Source organism: Salvelinus sp. IW2-2015, linkage group LG34 (assembly GCF_002910315.2).
Source record: "Salvelinus sp. IW2-2015 linkage group LG34, ASM291031v2, whole genome shotgun sequence".
Lineage (NCBI taxonomy): Eukaryota > Metazoa > Chordata > Actinopteri > Salmoniformes > Salmonidae > Salvelinus > Salvelinus sp. IW2-2015.
The window spans coordinates 5,186,606-5,206,510 of NC_036873.1; the positions used below are offsets into that span (position 1 = coordinate 5,186,606).

Below are 19,905 nucleotides of genomic sequence, written 5' to 3' on the forward strand. Positions count from 1 at the left end.
TGGCTCTTGATACAGATATTTCAAGGAACACATCACAAGCATGCCATTACTAATTTATACACTTTTATCACATAGAATTTCATTCCCACATAGCATTTCATTACACATCTCTCCCTGACCTGGTAAGTAGTAGGTGACCACAGACGCCGGCCACGCGTCAATTTTCTTTGGGGGGGGGCCTTTGGCAGGCAAGGATGAACTGACTATCCAGAGGAGGCCACACGTGGTACCCACACCATGTACTGCGAGTGGCACCGGGACATACCGAAAACTCCACCAGCCCTGTCTCCTCACTTACTGCACTGGGCTACCTTGTGGTTTACACACAGACAGCGGTTCCGAGGTCGCTCTGCACAGGGGTCCTGCTAGAGCACCACAGCTAAGGTGTAGGGCAATCTTCTCGTTCTTTACAGGGTTCCCTACAGCCAAATTTGGGAGGTAGGCTGATCTCCTCTGATCCTGGCCAAGGCATCACGGATCATTGATTTTGTGGCCTGGAAAGCTCCTGGACATTTTTTTGCATGGGGGAAAATATTTCATTCAAAATATAATTACACCAGAGTGGCACCCATTTTGCAACAACAAAACCTGCAGCGTCGGATGAGTTTTGACGGAACTGCTCGTTTTTAACGTATCTAGGTTTATCGATCTAATCTGAATAACATCCGGGACAAGCTAAAAGGCAGGACAAAAGGGAATAGTTAGGCAGGACAGATTCTACAAAAACATGACGCTTTGTTGTACTGGAGGTTGCTCTGGCTGTTGTCTGTTGATGCGCTGGAGAACTGATGCAGTGGGTAGATTTCAGAGACCTTTTCTTTGAACTGTTGCCCCGAGCATGCCACCCACAGCACCAGACCGGGCCCAAAAGAACGAAATAAGAGTGGAGGCGTCGAGTCATTGCACTCTAGCCATTTGCGCTTTCAGGTCCAAAAAATGTCATATAAGTGTTGTTAATTCACATAGGAATTAGCAATTAGGAATACCTAGAATGGACATGAACCATCTTATGATGGTCCTAAGATCACCCAATGTGGTCAACCATGGTTTTGCCAGTTCTGTAATAAGATAGTTGTGATAAAATAATGATGTGAAAATTTATCTTGCGCTGTATGTGGTGTAGGTACGGGGAGAGATGTTTCCATTAAATGTTTCTAATTAACTGACAATTGCCAACATTCCATTCAAACAATGCAAGTCAATACACCAGTCCTACACTGCTCAAATCAGTTTGATGGGCTGTTTTGTGCGTTACACGGGTCTTGCAGTTGTGAAGCTGGTTTGGTCGTACTGCCAAATTCTCCTAAAATGATGTTGGAGGCGGGTTATGGTAGAGAAATGAACATTCAATCTCTGGCAACAGCTCTGGTTGGACATTCATTGCAGTCAGCATGTCACTTGCACGCTCCATTCAAAACTTGAGACATCTGTGGCATGTGTTATTGACAAAATGCACATTTTGAGCTGGCCTTTTATATTGGTCCCCAAGTACCAAGGTGTACCTGTGTAATGATCATGCTATTTAATCAGCTTTTTGATATTGCCCCACAACTGGTCAGGAGATATAGGTATCTGTGGCAAAGAGAAATGACTCCCACTAACACTGGATGTAACAATTTTTGAGAAATAACCATTTTTGCATATGGAAAACATTTCTGGCCTCTTATATTTCAGCTCATGAAACATGTGAACAACAACTTACACGTTGCGCTTATATTTCTGTTCAGATATAAGTGTTTGTTTAAAACGTTTACATGCTTCCAAGAATAATGATTTCCCTTAATAATCCTTTTACATGGACACATCTGAATCAGGCTTACCTGATGCGCGACTTTAAATGAAATGCAGGAAATCGCCAATGAACAGGCAACCGTTCCACCAGTGACCATTGTTGTTTTTTGGCGAAGCCTATTTGATTGCTGAGGGTCGGACAGTATAAACATTTGTATGTGAAAACTATTTCTAAAAGGCATACTTTCCGTTTCTCACTCACTCCCGCATAAGAGGGAGGCGGTGCGCATAAGAGGGAGGCTTGCGCATAAGAGGGAGGCATGCGCATAAGAGGGGAGGCTTGCGCTACCGGTTCTGGCACATACGCAAGATCAAAATACACAGTTGCGATGCTGAATAAGACTGTTGACTGTCCTAATAATTCGAAAGATGCTCAGAAAAAGCAGGTGTTTTAATCGGCGTTATGCTTACGTCGGATTTTGGACCGCATTGCCCAATTTAAGATAAGCAGAGTAAGCGTGTTTAACATGACTATTGCCATACTCACTGCCAAATCAGTTTAATATCGAATCATTAGGTGTGCATTGTAATGTACTCATATTAATAGCACTCACAGCTTTGCTAAGAAAACAAAATTCTGAGGACCATTTATGGTCCGTTTACATATATTTGAGAGAGGCATTTATACAGACAATGGTGTAAAACACGTATAAACGTTATTATGCTGACAATATTTGATGTGGATACAATCTCCATTACACAATTGCTGATGCATCACATTAACCTTACTTGTATTTGTCCGCAAAGTAAGGCAGGAAATCGCAATCACGTTGCCTCTCTACTGCCATTATCTCTAAATTAAACTGGTTTTTGATTTCTCCCTGACCAAGATGGCTGCCATTTTCAACCCATTAGGGAACTTTTTGGGTTTATGACATACCCCTTTAGTAATTTAATAGGTTCATTCTAGCGGGAGAGGGCTTGGCTGACTTTTTTTCTCACTAGCAAATTGAAAAGTAGCCTAGTGAATGTAAATGGAATAAGTAGCCGGCTGAAAATGAGTCTGTAATCTGCTGTTTAGCCGACGGTCGGCACTAGTGGAAAACAYTGCATTCCCACATACTCATATCTTCATTTGAAAACTAGCACTGAATAAATGTATTCACATCCCTATGCTATAACTGATAACCAGCATACTGTGCATTCGGAAAGTAGTCAGACCACTTGACTTTTTCCACATTTTGTTACGTTAGTCTTTAAAAAAAAATATATATATATAAAAAAATGGGCCCTCATCAATGGGCCCTACACACAATACCCCATAAAGACAAAGCAAAAACAGGTTTTTAGAAAATATCACATTTACACGGTGCTTAATTTGTAAATCGTGACGTGCCTGAACAAAAAGTAAGCGCAACTTTTATAATAATGCATTGCATACATATCATCGTATTTGCGTAGTAGCATGGATCAGTAGAGTAGAAGCACTTATAGAAGGTGCACACATTAGGAACATGTTTAGTAGCCTAGGGTCCGGGAAAAATCTGCCTTTTATAAACGCATTCCATGCAATTCTACGTCATTTTACATGACTGGAGACTTTAATACCACACAAATAATTTAAATGGCAGGCTACTTTGACACAGAAAAAAACGGAGAATCTGAGATCAATAGAAACGACCTTGTATTGAATCCATTATTAGCCTAGGTGTGTGGAGACATATTGTAGGCTACAATGTGAGGAGGAAATTATAGTCCTAAAAATGCTTTCCAGTTTCACTGACTCACCCAATGATGCGCAGCTCACTTGCTGGTGATGGCAGATGCGCTTGTGCCAAAAGTCTCTCACTCACTCACTCAAAACAATATTTGGAAGTTGACCAAAATATTTTGGTAGCCTGCAGCATAGTGTTCTCTTTTCAGCAAGAGCCATTTTCTTCCAAACCTGTGTTTTCTCTCAATTGTATTTGAAGTACTGCTAAAGGCCTGTTTTGTCTGCATGCTGTTTTTTCACTGACAGATTTGCTGCGTGTTCCCGACTGTAGGCTATTCCTAGTTATTGGGCTACAATCCACAGCTAGACTATTAAAAAAACTATTGATCCTCTGTGGCTAAATTGTAGGCTGTTTCATGGCGTAGTAGGCTATTCGGAATGATTTCCTTTTATTTCTGACAGACAGCAGTAATTCTGTAACTTTGGCCAATTTATTTCAATTAATCAGGGGTGCTGCAGCCTACTACTCCCCCAGAACCCTTCGCGCGGCTTTGATACTATAAGGAAATTAATGATGAAGTGCAATTCTGGAGAGATGAGAGTTGCAGGCTCAAGTCTATCAGAACAAAGAGAGAGGGAGATATCATAAAATGTTAATTTCATTCTAGTTTGGTTGGTGATAACACTGGCCGACTTCTCACAGCCACGCGTTTGTCTCAAGCAGGTTACAATTGGTCAAACCATAAACCCGGACCGGCCCAACCCAAATCACTCTTAGAATATTAGGCCCGAGCTGAAAATCTACTTTTTTACGTACGTTTTTTTGTGGGCAGGGAGAATTAACAAATAGGCAACTCAAATGAACTTTGATCGTTTTTATTGTCATTTTTACATTTCAAAAAGTGAAAATAGTTTTTCATGCCCTGATATGTACATGATCTGGCCAAATAGGTCTGGAACAAAACAGTCCAAAATGGAAAGATCCGACTCAAATTAAGCACTCATTTACATAAGTATTCAGACCCTTTACTATTTGGGGAGTTTTCTCCCATTCTTCTCTGCAGATCCTCTCAAGATCTGTTCAGGTGTTGGATGGGGAGCATCGCTGCACAGTTATTTTCAGTCTCCAGGAGATTTGGTCGGTTTCAAGTCCGGACCCTGGCTGGGCCACTCAAGGACATTCGGAGACTTGTCCTGAAGCCACTCCTGGGTTTTCTTGACTGTGTGCTTAGGGTCGTTGGCTAAGGTCCTGAGCACTCTGGAGCAGGTTTTCAACAAGGATCTCTCTGTACTTTGCTCCGTTCATCTTTCCCTCGATCCTGACTAGTCTCCCAGTCCCTGCCGCTGAAAAACATCCCACAGAACGATGCTGCACCACCGTGCTAGGTTTCCTCCAGACGTGACACTTGGCATTCAGGCCAAAGAGTTCAATCTTGGTTTCATCAAGCCAGAGAATCTTGTTTCTCATGGTCTGAGAGTCTTTTGGCGAACTTCAAACAAGCGGTCATGTGCCTTTTTACTTATGAGTGGCTTCCGTCTGGCCAGTCTACCATAAAGGCCTGATTGGTGGAGTGCTGCAGAGATGGTTGTCCTTCTGGAAGGTTCTCCCTTCTCCACAGAGAACTCTGGAGCTCTGTCAGAGTGACCATCGGGTTCTTGGTCACCTCCTTGACCAAGGCCCTTCTCCCCGATTGCTCAGTTTGGCCGGGTGGCCAGCTGTAGGAAGAGTCTTGGTGGTTCCAAACTTTTTCCATTTAAGATGATGGAAGCCACTGTGTTCTTAGGGACCTTCAATGCTGCAGAAATGTTTGGTACCCTTCCACAGTTCTGTGCCTCAAACAATCCTGTTTTGGAGTTCCACAGACAATTTTCTCAAACTCATGGCTTGGTTTTTGCACTGTCAAGTGTGGGGCCTAATAGACAGGTGTGTGCCATTCCAAATAATCTCCAATCAAGTTGTAGAAACATCTCAAGGATGATCAATGGAAACAGGATGCACCTGAGTTCAATTTCTAATCTCATAGCAAAGGGTCTGAATACTTATGTAAATAAGTGTTTTTTTTTTTATATAAATTGCAAACTTTTAAAAACGTGTTTTCGCTTTGTCACCATGGGTATTGTGTGTAGATTGATGAGGATTTTTTATTTAATCCATTAGAAAGAGCTGTAACGTAACAAAATGTGGGGGAAATGAAGGGTCTGAATACTTCCTGAATACTTCATATCCTGTATCCATTTTCAGGCGATCCTGCTGCTGCCGCTGTTCTTTTATGAGAGCGCTGGCACGACCATCACCCTGTTCCACGTGGCGGGCAAGGTGTCACTCACCTGCCCCTGCTGGCCCTACAGCCCTTCTGGACCTTCCTCAGCCTCATGCTCTTCTGGGTATCCTGGCTCGGTGTGTCCTCTTCCTCGGAACCACAGGTCAGAATGGAATACAACTTTGTCACATTGTGAAACAGACATTTTTGTTCATGTCTTTATTTTCCCCGTTCAACAAGATATTTACGTCTAAATAAACCTTTTTGGCGAGGATACCATTTTTTTTTACAGATTTGTTCCAATTGTTTTATGCACCGAAAAATAATAAGGTAGTGAGTGGACTTGCGTCACTATGGAAAGTTTGGTACTGTACGTATGGACTGTTTGGTTCATTTCATCCTGCTAGTGATGTGGATGATTAATCATAGAGATCTTATTACATTACTAAAGGGCTATGTCATAACCCACAAAGTTCCATAATGGGGTGAAAATGGCAGCCATCTTTTCAGGGAGAAATCCAAAACCAGTTTAACCTCTACTTCATCACCCTCCCGGATCCGGGATCCTCCTCATCAAAAAAGCTGACTAGCATAGCCTAGCCTAACGTGACAGGGATATATATAATATAATTTTCATGAAATCACAAGTCCAATACAGCAAATGAAAGATAAACATCTTGTGAATCCAGCCATTATTTCCGATTTTTAAATGTTTTACAGCGAAAACACAATATGTATTTCTATTAGCTAACCACAATAGCCAAACACACAACCGCATATTTTCACCATGTACATTTACATTTAATCATTTAGCAGACGCTCTTATCCAGAGCGACTTACAAATTGGAAAGTTCATACATATTCATCCTGGTCCCCCGTGGGAATGAACCCACAACCCTGGCGTTGCAAGCGCCATGCTCTACCAACTGAGCCACACGGGACCATGTTTCCACCGCACAGGTAGCTTTCACAAAACCGACAAAATAGAGATAAAATTAGTCACTAACCAAAAAACAACTTCATCAGATGACAGTCTTAAACATGTTATACAATACATTTATGTTGTTTCGAAAATGTGCATATTTGAGGTATAAATCATAGTTTTACATTGCAGCCACCATCAAAAATAGCACCCAAGCAGCCAGAATAATTACCAGAGAGCAACGTGAAATACATAAATTCTCATCATTAAACATATTATGAAAAATACATGGTGTACAGCAAATGAAAGATAAACATCTTGTGAATCCAGCCAATATTTCCGATTTTTTTAAGTGTTTACAGCGAAAAACACAATATAGAATTATATTAGCTTACCACAATAGCCAAACACACAACGCATTATTCACCGCAAAGGTAGACTTTCGCAAAATCCAGCAAAAGATATAAAATTAATCACTAACCTTTGGACAACTTCATCAGATGCAGTCTTATAACATCATGTTATACAATACATTTATGTTTTGTTCGAAAATGTGCATATTTAGAGCTGCAAATCCTGGTTATACATTGTGAATATGTAGCAACATTTCCCCAGAAGTCCAGAGATATTTTGGAACTCATCATAAACTTTACATAAAAATACTTGTTGATGGCAAATGAAAAAGTATACTGGTTCTTAATGCAACCGCTGTGTTAGATTTTTTAAAATAACTTACTACAACAATACAAAAAGCATTATTGTGAGACAGCGCTCACATATTCTACCCCCTGTTGGAGTGAACATATTCCACAGAAATACGAAATAACATCATAAATTGTGTCTTACTTTTGCTGAGCTTCCATCAGAATGTTGTACAAGGAGTCCTATTTCCAGAATAAATCGTTGTTTGGTTTTAGAATGTCCATTTCTTCTGTCGAATTCGCGCCACAATGCTAGCCAAGGTTGCTAACATTCCACCCTCTCTTGGCGCAAAAGACAGAAAACCAAAAAGCCCAATAAACGTTGAATAAACTGATAAAACTCGGTTGAAAAAACCTACTTTATGATGTTATTATCATATGTATCAAATAAAATCAGAGCCGGAGATATTCGCCGTGTATACCGAACGCTTTTCAGAAGACAATGTCGAGCCCCATTGTCGTATGAAGTGCATGCATATCGATAAATAAAAGCCGTCGAAGACAAAGCAAATACCGGACCTGTCACTCCAAAAGCTCTTGTTCGGCCTCAGATCAAGCTAGACACCCCATTCCACCTTCCACTGCCTGTTGACATCTAGTGGAAGGCGTATGAATGCATGCATATCGATAAATAAAAGCCAGTTGAATAGGCAGCCCTGAAACAACAGAGACTCGTGTTCAGATTTTCACTTCCTGTATGGAAGTTTTTGCCAAATGAGTTCTGTTTTACTCACAGATATAATTCAAACAGTTTTAGAAACTTGAGAGTGTTTCCTATCCAATAGTAATAATAATATGCATATTGTATGATCTAGAAACAGAGTACGAGGCCGTTTCATTGGGCACGATTTTTTCCAAAGTGAAAACAGCGCCCCCGTATTGACAAGAAGTTTTAATTAGAATAAATGGCAGTAGAGGCACGTGATGCATTTCCTGCCTTTACTTATGCAGGAAAATACAAGTTATGTGAAGCATCAGAAATTGTGTCAGAAATTATAGTTAACATCAATATTTCATATAAATACAGTTTATAGGTGTTTTACACATATTGTCTGTATAAATAGCCTCTCAAATATATGTAAACGGACATTAAATGTCTCAGATTTTCTTTCTTTAGAAAGCTGTGAGTGCTATTATATGAGACATTTACATGCACACTAATAATTAGATATTAAACTGATTATGGCAGAGTATGGAAATAGTAATGTAAACACCTTGCTCTGCTTATCTTAATTGGCATGAGGTCAAAATCGAAGTAAGCATACGCCGATTAAAACACCTGCTTTTCTGAGCCATCTTTCGAATTATTAGGACACGTAAACAGCTTATTCAGCATTCCAACTGTGTATTTGATCTGCGTATGTGCCAGAACCGGTAGCGCAAGCCTCCCTCTTATGCGCGAGTGAAGTGAGTTCGGGAAAACGGAAAGTATGCATTTTAGAAATAGTTTTCACATACAAATGTTATATGTCCGAACTCAGAATCAAATAGGCTTCGCAAAACAACATGGTCACTGGTGGAACGTTTATTTACATTGGCGATTTCCTGCATTTATTTAAGTCCCATCAGGTAGCCTGATTTCAGATGTGTCCATGTAAACAGGATTATTAGGGAAATCATATATCTTGCGAAGCATGTAAACGTTTTAAACAAACTATTATATACTGAACAAAAATATAACGCAACGTGTAAGTTGTTGTTCACATGTTTCATGAGCTGAAATAAAGAGGCCAGAAATGTTCCATATGCAAAAAAAGGTTATTTCTCAAAAATTGTTTACATCCATGTTAGTGAGCATTTCTCCTTTGCCAAGATAATCTATCCACCTGACAGTTGGGGCATATCAAAAAGCGATGATCATTACACAGGTACACCTTGTACTGGGGACAATAAAAGGCCACTCTAAAATGTGCAGTTTTGTCACATAACACAATGCCACAGATGTCTCAAGTTTTGATGGAGCGTGCAAGTGACATGCTGACTGCATGAATGTCCACCAGAGCTGTTGCCAGAGAATTGAATGTTCATTTCTCTACCATAACCCGCCTCCAACATCATTTTAGAGAATTTGGCAGTACGACCAACCAGCTTCACAACTGCAGACCACGTGTAACCACACCAGCCCATCAACTGATTTGAGCCAGTGTAGGACTGTGTATTGACTGCATTGTTTGAATGGAATGTTGGCATATTGTCAGTTAATTAGAAACATTTATGGAAACATTCCTCTACCTACCTACACACATACAGCGCAGATAAATTCTTCACATTCATTATTTTACACACTATCTTATYACAGAACTGGCAAACCATGGTTGACCAACATGGGTGAYCTTAGGACCATCATAAGATGGTTCATGTCCATTCTAGTATTCTAATTGCTAATTCTATGTGATTAACACACTTATRTGACATTTTGGAACTGAAAGCGCATGGCTAGAGTGGCATGACTCGACGCCCACTCTTATTTCGATTCTTGGGCCGGTCTGGTGCTGTGGGTGGCAGCTCRGGCACACAGTCAAAGAAAAGGTCTCTGAAATCTACCCACTGCATCATGTTCTCCCGCATCAACAACAACACCAGAGCAACCTCCAGTACAACAAAGCGTCATGTTTTTGTAGAATCTGTTTGCCTACTATTTCCCTTTGTCTGCCTTTTAGCTGTCCCTGGATGTTATTCAGATTAGAGTTCGATAAACTAGATAACGTTAAAAAAGAGAGTCCGTCAAAACTCATCCGAGCTGCAGTGTTTGTTGTTGCAAAATGGTGCCATCCTGGTGTATTATATTTGAATGAAAATATTTCCCCCAAAAAATCTTCCAGGAGCTTTCCAGGCACAAAATCATGATCCKTGAATGCYTTGCAGATCAGAGGAGATCAGCCTACCCCCAATCTTGGCTGTAGGGAACCCTGTAAAGAACGAGAAGRTTGACCCCTAACCTTAGCTGTGTGCCTCTACAGGCACCCCTGTGCAGAGCGACCTCGAACCCTGTCTGTGTGTAACCCCTRCAGGTAGCCCAGTGCAGAGTGAGGAGACAGGGCTGGTGGAGTTTCGTATGTCAGGTCCACTCCAGTACATGGTGTGGTACCACGCTGTGGGCCTCATCTGGATCAGTCAGTTCATCCTTGCCTGCCAGCAGATGACCGTGGCCGGMGCTGTGGTCACCTACTACTTCACCAGGTCAGGAGAGAGTGTTGTAATGAAATGCTATGTGATGAAATTCTATGTGATAAAATGTAATAAAAGTAATGGCATGCTTGTGATGTGTTCACTTGGAAATATCCYGTATCAGACCTGGGTACAAAATATAGTTTTTTTTTCKGTCAAATACGTTGGCTGCACTTGATTGAGCTTGCCTGGTGCATTTGAAACAATGGAATTGTCCCAAAAGTGCAAAGTACACCCATCTTAGCTACAGTACAGTGCCTGCCTTATTGGTCCATTTGTACGGATAATACTATTTTAACCCAAGTCAGTCCTGTGTCAGTTAATTTAAACTATTTACAACTCTTCTTCTTTTCCTCTATCCTGTGGTGGACATCAGGAATAAATCTCAACTGCCCATGACCCCCATCGTGTCGTCTATGCTGCGTCTGRCCCGCTACCATCTGGGCACYGTGGCCAAAGGCTCCTTCATCATCACCTTGGTGGAGATCCCTCGCCTCATCCTCACCTACATCCAAAACCAGCTGAAAGGAAAAGTACGTACTTTGTCTCRTTCAGCTATATCAAATCAAATTTGTATTTGTCACATGCGCCGAATACAACAGGTTTATATCACTTACATCCACAATCAGTTCAAAGGCAGAGTATGTAGGGTGTTCACGCACTGGTCTAGAATGTTGAGGAAAAACGGGGCAATTCAAGAGAGTGCTACGCAATTAATTTCAAAATGTAGTTTTTTTTKGCCCTATGTCATTATAAATCTCATAATGAATAATTAAATTCTTCTCTACAACATTATAACCTTAATATACTTGTACYTTTTATTTRATTTAACCTTTATATTGACAGGGACGTCATACTGAGACTAGGATTTCTTCTACAGATGAGCCCTGCATAAATACATCAAACACATACAATATACAAAATTACAAAACATGTGAAGAGAAACAGACATATTTATCAACATAAGAGGTCTCCAGTCATTACTCTGAACTGACCAAGGGGAACATCTCATTCCAGAAAGCTCTGGAAGTTGTTCCACATAAAGGGCGCAAAWAAAAMCTTAAAGCAGCTTTACCCATCTCTGTGGAGACCAAAGGGGCCTCCAGGTTTATCCAAGCCTGAGACCGGGTTTTGGTCATTTGTAAATCTAAATTGAATTCATGATGATAGATACATAGGAAGTTTCTGCATGAGTGCTTTGTAGATAAACACAAGAAAATGCTGCTCTCTCCATACTTACAAAGAGACCCAACCCACTTTTTGATACAGAACACAATGGTGAGTTCTATAACCATGACCAGTAATAAACCTAAGGGCACAATGGTGAGTTCTATAACCATGACCAGTAATAAAACAAAGGGCACAATGGTGAGTTCTATAACCATGACCAGTAATAAACCTAAGGGCACAATGGTGAGTTCTAGAACCATGACCAGTAATAAACCTAAGGGCACAATGGTGAGTTCTATAACCATGACCAGTAATAAACCTAAGGGCACAATGGTGAGATCTAGAATCATCACCAGTGATAAACCTAAGGGCACAATGGAAAACAGCATCTAGTGGTTGAAGTGTAAATGCTGCTGCATGCATATAGATAATATCCCCATAATCTAAAATAGGCATAAAAGTGGCCTGGACAATTGCCTTGTATTGAGCAGTGACTACTTTTTAATCATGCCCGTTACAACATTCTAATCACTCTAAACATGCACAATTCTCAAAGTACATCGTCTGTAACTTTTGAACAATATAGTAGAGACATAGGGTTTGAACTATTGTTTTTCTGACACAATTCTATATTGAATGGACATATTTGTATAAACCTTGAATGAATGAATCATTTTATGGTGTGAACACGCTTGAAAAAGACAGGTTAACTGGTGGCTGCGACCCCCCCCCCCCCCCCCTCCCCTCCCCTTTTGAGGGCCTGGATACATTTTTGGGAACTCAGTCGAGGTCTCAACTTACGAGTTAGAATAGTAGAATACACAAGGTGCGGTTTAGACATTTGGTCAAGCATCAGCAGTTCTTCTCTTGTTATGTCAGTCACTTAAAAGAGGAAGTGGCAGCGTTTTAGCAACAGGAAATCTTATCAAAATCTGTTCATATACACCCCCAGGAAGAATATGTTTTCTTTTGTTTACATTTTCTGACAAGCGAACACTTAGATATGGTTATCGGAATAATTTCACACTTTCATAGAATGTTTGGGAAGGACGTAGAGTAAGGTATTTGTGAAAATTCTATTGTGGTAAAGCGACTGTGCATTTGGACAATTTAATAGACACTGCATAAAACCTAATAAAAACGTCTCAATCTTGTTCAGGACCAGACTCTACACAGACCGATGCACCATAGCCAATCAGTGCTACAATAGGCCTATATGGAAATAAGCTATTTGCCTCACCAGCCTCCCATTACTCAATTTGAACTGAACTGTGTGTTTACAAGCTTTAAGTAACAACAGCGCGACATTAGAAAGCATTCGCCAAAAGCCACAAAAATACATTTGAATGGCTTTCTGCAAATATGTATATACAGGAGTCCTCTTACATTGAGAAGGGTGCTGCAGCCCGCAATTTGGGGTGTTCCTGCATGTGGGCATCCCCGCATCTGCAGGAACCACTCTTTATACTTCTGTTGGTCAATTTTTAAGCTAGGACTCCAGTACATAGGCGGGAGGCAGGGGCACTCCAGTAGAGTAAATGGTGGTAACGCACAATAACATTGGATGCCAACCGCCGATAAACCCCACAGAAGAAGAACAGGCAGGGGTGACAACGGTAGTTAGCTATAGCTAATACACACCGGTAGTGTCCTTCACCCCCGCCTGTCGGGTACTGTTTTCCCACAGTTCTGTAAACGACAGTGAGGGCAGGTGTTCGGCAGGCGGGTGCGAAATACACTGTGTGCTAACTTAGCCAGCTTGTCCTAAGGAGGACTCTGGTACACAGCAGGCGGGGGTGTCACCGTGTGCTAGCCGGCTAACTACAGTAGTAAGCTAGCACACAGTGTTGCCCCAGCCTCCCGCCTGCTGTGCTAGCGGTGACGACCAGTAGACTGTGTCCTTCGCCCCTGCCTGTTGGGAACTGTTTTCGCGCAGTTCTGTTAACGATGTTGAGGGCAGGTGGGAGCGAAAAACTCATAATACTTTTATTTTCCTTTTGACCCACATTCTAAAGTGTCACACAAGCATGAAGATGTTGTGCTCGAGGGAGGGCATTTATGCAGGAACCAATGGGGTGCTCTAGGGGTGTTCATGCAGGAACCAATGGGATGCTTGAGAGGGAGGGGCTTTCCTGCAGATGTAGGAATGCCAACATGCAGGAACACCCAGAATTGCGGTCTGCAGTTGCACACTATTGCTTACATTTGAGAAATGTACAGTCCTATTGATCAAACAACCATGAACAGGCAATCTCTTCCTCCCAACAACTAATGTTAGCCAGAGCAAGATGAGCTCAAATCTAACAAAGCAAGAGTAGATAAACCATATAAAACTTTTAGTTGGCTGTCAAAGTTGCACTGATAAACAATGGGGAATAGTAGCCTGCTCGGCCTTCTGCAGCTTGCCTGCCAATTCATGATTGTCCCAACCCACATTTTGACAACTGAATGGGAACGGCCTGCTCGCCCATTTGATCGATGCCTGATACATTTAATTGACAACTAAGAGATATGCATGCTAACCGTGCATACGTTGTTCAAGTTCAGCGTAGCTGCTAGCTAGCAAAGTGACACCTGTATCTCTAGCTGTAGCCACCAAAAAACGATATGACGGGGAAAAGGCGGCCACTCACCCACTCGTGCAATGACATGACATCTTCCCAGCAGCTAGCTAGCTAATGGTAGGCTCCTTGTTTTTAGCTTGCTAAATAAATAGATACTCCAGCCTATTAGGAACGTTATGACTGACTTGAGATCATTGCCCTTGCCAGTTTGATTGTATTGACGTTCCCTGCCTTAGATTTGTCCGTTTTTGTCCAAAATATTGAGTCATTGAAACTGAAACAGTCCATCCCGAATGGGTAGAGTCAGCAAGCAATCAACCAGGGCAGCTGTGATTTACAACCTGATAGCAATATTTTTTTTACTACCAATAAATGTATTGGTGAATTATATGAATCATGCCTTGAACTGCATCCATCTATTTTGCCAACAATGCCATATTCTGCGTCATAGAATTTGGAGTCAAATAGAATCTATTTTTAAAACGTATTATTGTCTGTTTGTTTCATATATGCAAAGTAGTTAAAACGCTGTCAGTACCACTTTAATTAGGCCATGTCAGCTAACATTTTTTTGATTGCTAAGTTAATTTAGCAGCTATTTAGCAGCTATTAGCTAGCTATCTAAAATTGTTATCATGGTTGAATTACCAGCTGGGGGGCCCCCATTTCTGATTTTGTTAGTCTAACTCAGATATCATATTAAAAACTGCAAACATTTCTCTACACCCTATGGCAAAATGTGTAGAATTGCAGGAAATTAGCTGTAAAACGGCTAATTTTCCTCTCTGCCCCATGGCAAAATTAGTTGAATTGCATGTTATTAGTTATAAAATTGCTAAATCTTCTCTACACCCGATGGCAAAATGGTGTTAAACATGATTTTTGAATGACTAGCTCATGTCTGTACCCCACACATACAATTATTTGTAAGGTCCCTCAGTCGAGCAGTGAATTTCAAGCACAGATTCACCAACAGACTACATGTAGGGAGGTTTTCCAATGCCTCACAAAGGGCACCCAAAGCAGACATTGAATATCCCTTTGAGCATGGTGAAGTTATTAATTACACTGTGGATGGTGTATCAATACGGAGAGGAAAGAAACCACTCAGGGATTTCACCTTGAGGCCAATGGCGATTTAAACCAGTTAGAGTTAAATGGCTGTGATAGGAGAAAACTGAAAATTGTAGTTACTCCACAATACTAACCTAAATGACAGAGTGAAAAGAAGGAAGCCTGTACGCAATACTAATATTGTTTGTAATAAGGTACTAAAATAATTGAACTTTTTGTCCTGAATACAAAGTATTATGTTTGTGGCAAATCCAACATAAGAGTACCGCTCTTCATATTTTCAAGCATGGATGTGGCTTCATCATGTTATGGGTATGCTTGTCATCGGCAAGGACTAGTGATTTTTTTTAGGATAAAAATAAAAGAAATAGAGCTAAGCATAGGCAAAGTCCTAGAGGAAAACCTGGTTCAGTCTGCTTTCCAACAGACACTGGTAGACAAATCCACCTTTCAACAGGACAATAACCTAAAACGCAAGGCCAAATATTCACTGGAGTTACTTACCAAGRCGATATTGAATGTTTCTAAGTGGCCTAGTTACAGTTTTGACTTAAATTGTCTTGAAAATTTATGGCAAGAGTTGAAAATGGCTGTCTAGTAATGATCAACAACTAACTTGAAAGAGCTTGAAGATTTTCTTCAAGAATAATGGCAAATATTGTACAATCCAGGTTTTCAATCCAGGTTTTTTGTAATCACTGCCAAAGATGATTCTAACACATATTGACTCAGGTGGTTGAACACTTTTCTAATAAAAATATACAGTGGTTCCTCAATTAAAAAAWTTGAGATTATGCCGCCGGACTTAGAGGTAATTTGTGGTTTAGTACGTTGCCCTGCGTCACTGCTTCATTGCTCMAGACCACCACAAGGGGGAGTTAGAGCACTGTTGATTGCGCAGTCATATAGTCTCGGCACCTACATAAAGCTGAGTGACTCACTCATTCATGGCTTTGGATCAAAATAAATAAGTACCAACATTCTTTCTGATRGTCTAGGAGTGAAAAATAGAAAATAGAAGTCACGACTCTACAATTGATCTCTAGTTTTGGTCTCAAATAAGCACGGTCTGTGAAGAGCGTTTAACTAAAATAAGCAATTTTGTTGTTTTTTTAAAACCAGGAATATATAGACCTAGACCTATGAACACTTAAAAAACAAGAGTCAGGGTTAGTGCTTTGTGTATATTATTGGTTATCCTGACCTGGATGCCATGTATTATAGTCTCTAAAAGGAAAAATATTACCACCGTCTCTTGCACATTTTCCTTTCATAATGCATCCTTTTAGAGAGATAATTTAAACAGCGACCCCAAATAAAATATTCAATTTTATTTGGAATGGCAAGCCAGACAAATTAAAAGGACTTATTGTCTCACCCCATATTAAAGAATGGCCTTTTTCCCCTTTATTAAGTTTACAACCACTCCACTTTCGGTTATTTGAAAATGAAATCATCTCCAAAATATAGTTATTTTTTAAACAAGGAGATTAGATATATACTGTAGGCCTACCGTAGGTGTTGTAGGTCTTTTATTGAACTTTTTTTTKACCACATAAAGGTCTGCTTACTCTGCTGGCGTCTTGACCCAGTTTTTGCMCTCATTTGCAATGCAAACCCGGGTGGCAGTGTGTTTTGGTCCGAGCAGACACTTTTCCGGCTTACAAACACTTTTCATCAAGCCAGCTTATTTCTATGGTGCTACCCGTTCCAGGGTTAGGACTGTATCCACCAGAGGACTTGAAAATGAGCCGGTGCTGTGAGGATCACCAAAACTAAAGGTATTTTGGTTTCAGTACATAAAAAATAAAAAGAGTTTTATGTATATAGCCTGTCAATGTGTAGACATACTGTGTAATAAAATTGATAATTGTGTACTAAAAACATCAATGTGTTTTTGCAGAGCATACAACCATGCCGACAACCTCAAATGACTGCCTCGCCTGGTTCACCAACTACTTCTCAGATAGAGTTCAGTGTGTCAAATCGGAGGGCCTGTTGTCCGGATCTCTGGCAGTCTCTATKGGGGTGCCACAGGGTTCAATTCTCGGGCCGACTCTTTTCTCTGTATACATCAATGATATCGCTCTTGCTGCTGGTGATTCTCTGATCCACATCTAAGCAGATGACACCATTCTGTATACTTTTGGCCCTTCTTTGGACACTGTGTTAACAAACCTCCAGACGAGCCTTCAATGCCATATAACACCTTCCGTGGCCTCCAACTGCTCTTAAATGCCTAGTAAAACTAAATGCATGTTTTTCAACCGATCGCTGCCCGCACCGCCCGCCCGACTAGCATCACTACTCATTATGGGCTATTAGCAGGACAATAGACTTGCCAAGAATATGTGGAAACTACAAATAGCTAGGTGTCTGTGTTAGACTGTAACTTCCTTCCAGACTCACATGAAGCATCTCCAATCCAAAATTAAATCTAGAATCGGCTTCCTATTTCGCAACAAAGCCTCCTCACTCATGCTGCTAAACTACCCTCGTAAAACTGACCATCCTACCGATCCTTGACTTCGGCGATGTCATTTACAAAATAGCCAAAACACTGTACTCAGCAAATTAGATGTAGTCTATCACATGCCACCTTTTTGTCACCAGAGCCCCATATACTACCCACCACCGCTTTTCCTTCCAGTTCTCTGCTGCTAGTGACTGGAATGAATTGCAAAATCACTGAAGCTGGAGACTATATCGCCCTCACTAACTTTAAGCATCAGGTGTCAGAGCAGCTTACCGATCACTGCACCTCTACACAACCCTCTGAAATAGTCACCCAACTACCTCATTCCCAAATTGTTATTATTTTTGCTCTTTTTGCAACCCACTATCTCTACTTGCACATCATTTCTGCACATCTATCATCTCAGTGTTAATGCTATATTAATTATTTCGCCACTTGCCTATTTATTGCCTTTACCTCCTAATCTTACTACATTTGCACACATGTATATAGATTTTTCTATTGTGTTTCTATATTATTTGTTATTGACTGTACATTTGTTTATCCCATGTGTAAACTCTATGTTGTTGTTTTTTGTCGCTTTTCTTTATCTTGGCCAGGACGCAGTTGTAATAAGAACTTGTTTCTCAACTGGCCTACCCTGGTCTAAATAAAGTGAAATTTAAAATATATATTTTTTTTAAAACATCTGTGGCAGAAAGCGGCCGGAAAAAACGCATGGTTCCACAGAATACCAAACTGGGATGACCCCGAGAGCAAATGTGGCTTCTTCATCAACATATTTATGCTTTCGTTAATAAAATAATGATAAAAAAATACTCTTTCAAAATGCAGATGTTTATTTCGTTATGGRTCCTCAACGAATTACTATGGGAATAAATATCACTGAATGACAGAAATATTGGAACAAAGTAGGCTTTGATCCATGCCTGGGCCTGCAGGACACACAGTTCTTTGTTTGTCGGACGAACCATTGGGTCGAATCTACAGAACAGTACAAAACAAGAGAGCACATTATTCATCCACATCTACATCGAAGTCTGTGGAGGGCTGAGTACATCCTTTATTGTATTCACTTGTACAGTATCAACATGATATTTACTTGTAGAGCTAATAAGAGACTAAAATAATTGTGGGTAAATACAGTTTCTTCAGAAAGTATTCATATCCCATGACTTATTCCACATTTTGCTGTGTTACAGCCTGAATTCAAAATTGATTCAATTGATTGTTTTTCTCACCCATCTACACACATACACAATAATGACAAAGTGAAAACATGTTTTTTTTGAGAATATATTGAAATTGAAATACAGAAATATCTCCTTTACGTAAGTATTCATACCCCTGAGTCAATACTTTGTAGAAACACTTTTGGCCGCGATTACTGCTTTGAGTCGTCTTGGATATGTCTGTATCAGCTTTGCACATCTGGATTTGGGGATTTTCTCCCATTCTAACTTGCAGATTTTCTAAAACTCTGTTAAGTTTAATTGGGGAGTGGTGGTGAACAGCAATCTTCAAGTCTTTCCACAGATTTTCAATGTGTTTCAAGCCTGAGCTTTGGCTGGGCCACTTAAGGACTTTCACATTCTTGTTCTGAAACCATTCCAGCATTGCTTTGGCTGTAGGCTTGGGGTCATTGTCTTGTTGGAGCTTAAATCTTCACCCCGGGATAAGGTCATTAGTGAAGCAGGTTCTCATCAAGGATTTGCCTGTATTTGGCTCCATTCATTGTTCCCTCTGTCCTTACCAGTCTATGCCGCTGAAAAGCAGCCCCATAGCATGATACTACCACCACCACGCTTCACGGTAAGGATGGAGTTAGAAGGGTGATGAGTTGTGCTGGTTTTCTCCAGACATAGTGCTTTGCAGTCACGCCAAAGAGTAACATTTTTGTCTCATCAGACCACCGAATATTTTGCCTTCTGCTCTGTCTTTCGTTTGCCTTTTTGAAAACCCCAGGCATGCTATCATGTGCATTTTTCTCAGGGGTGGTTTTCGTCTGGCCTCTCTCTCATCAAGCCCATATTGGTGAAGTGCTGTAGAGACTGTTGTCCTTCTGGCAGGTTCTCCCATCTCAGCCAAGGAACTCTGTAGTTCTGTCAGAGTGGTCATTGGATT

The 19,905-nt window shown here is 40.7% G+C and overlaps 1 pseudogene; it reads left to right on the plus strand.

The window, feature by feature from the left end:
• Nucleotides 1-19,905, plus strand: part of LOC111958331 (choline transporter-like protein 1) — a 47,072-nt pseudogene that overhangs the window by 18,829 nt on the left and 8,338 nt on the right.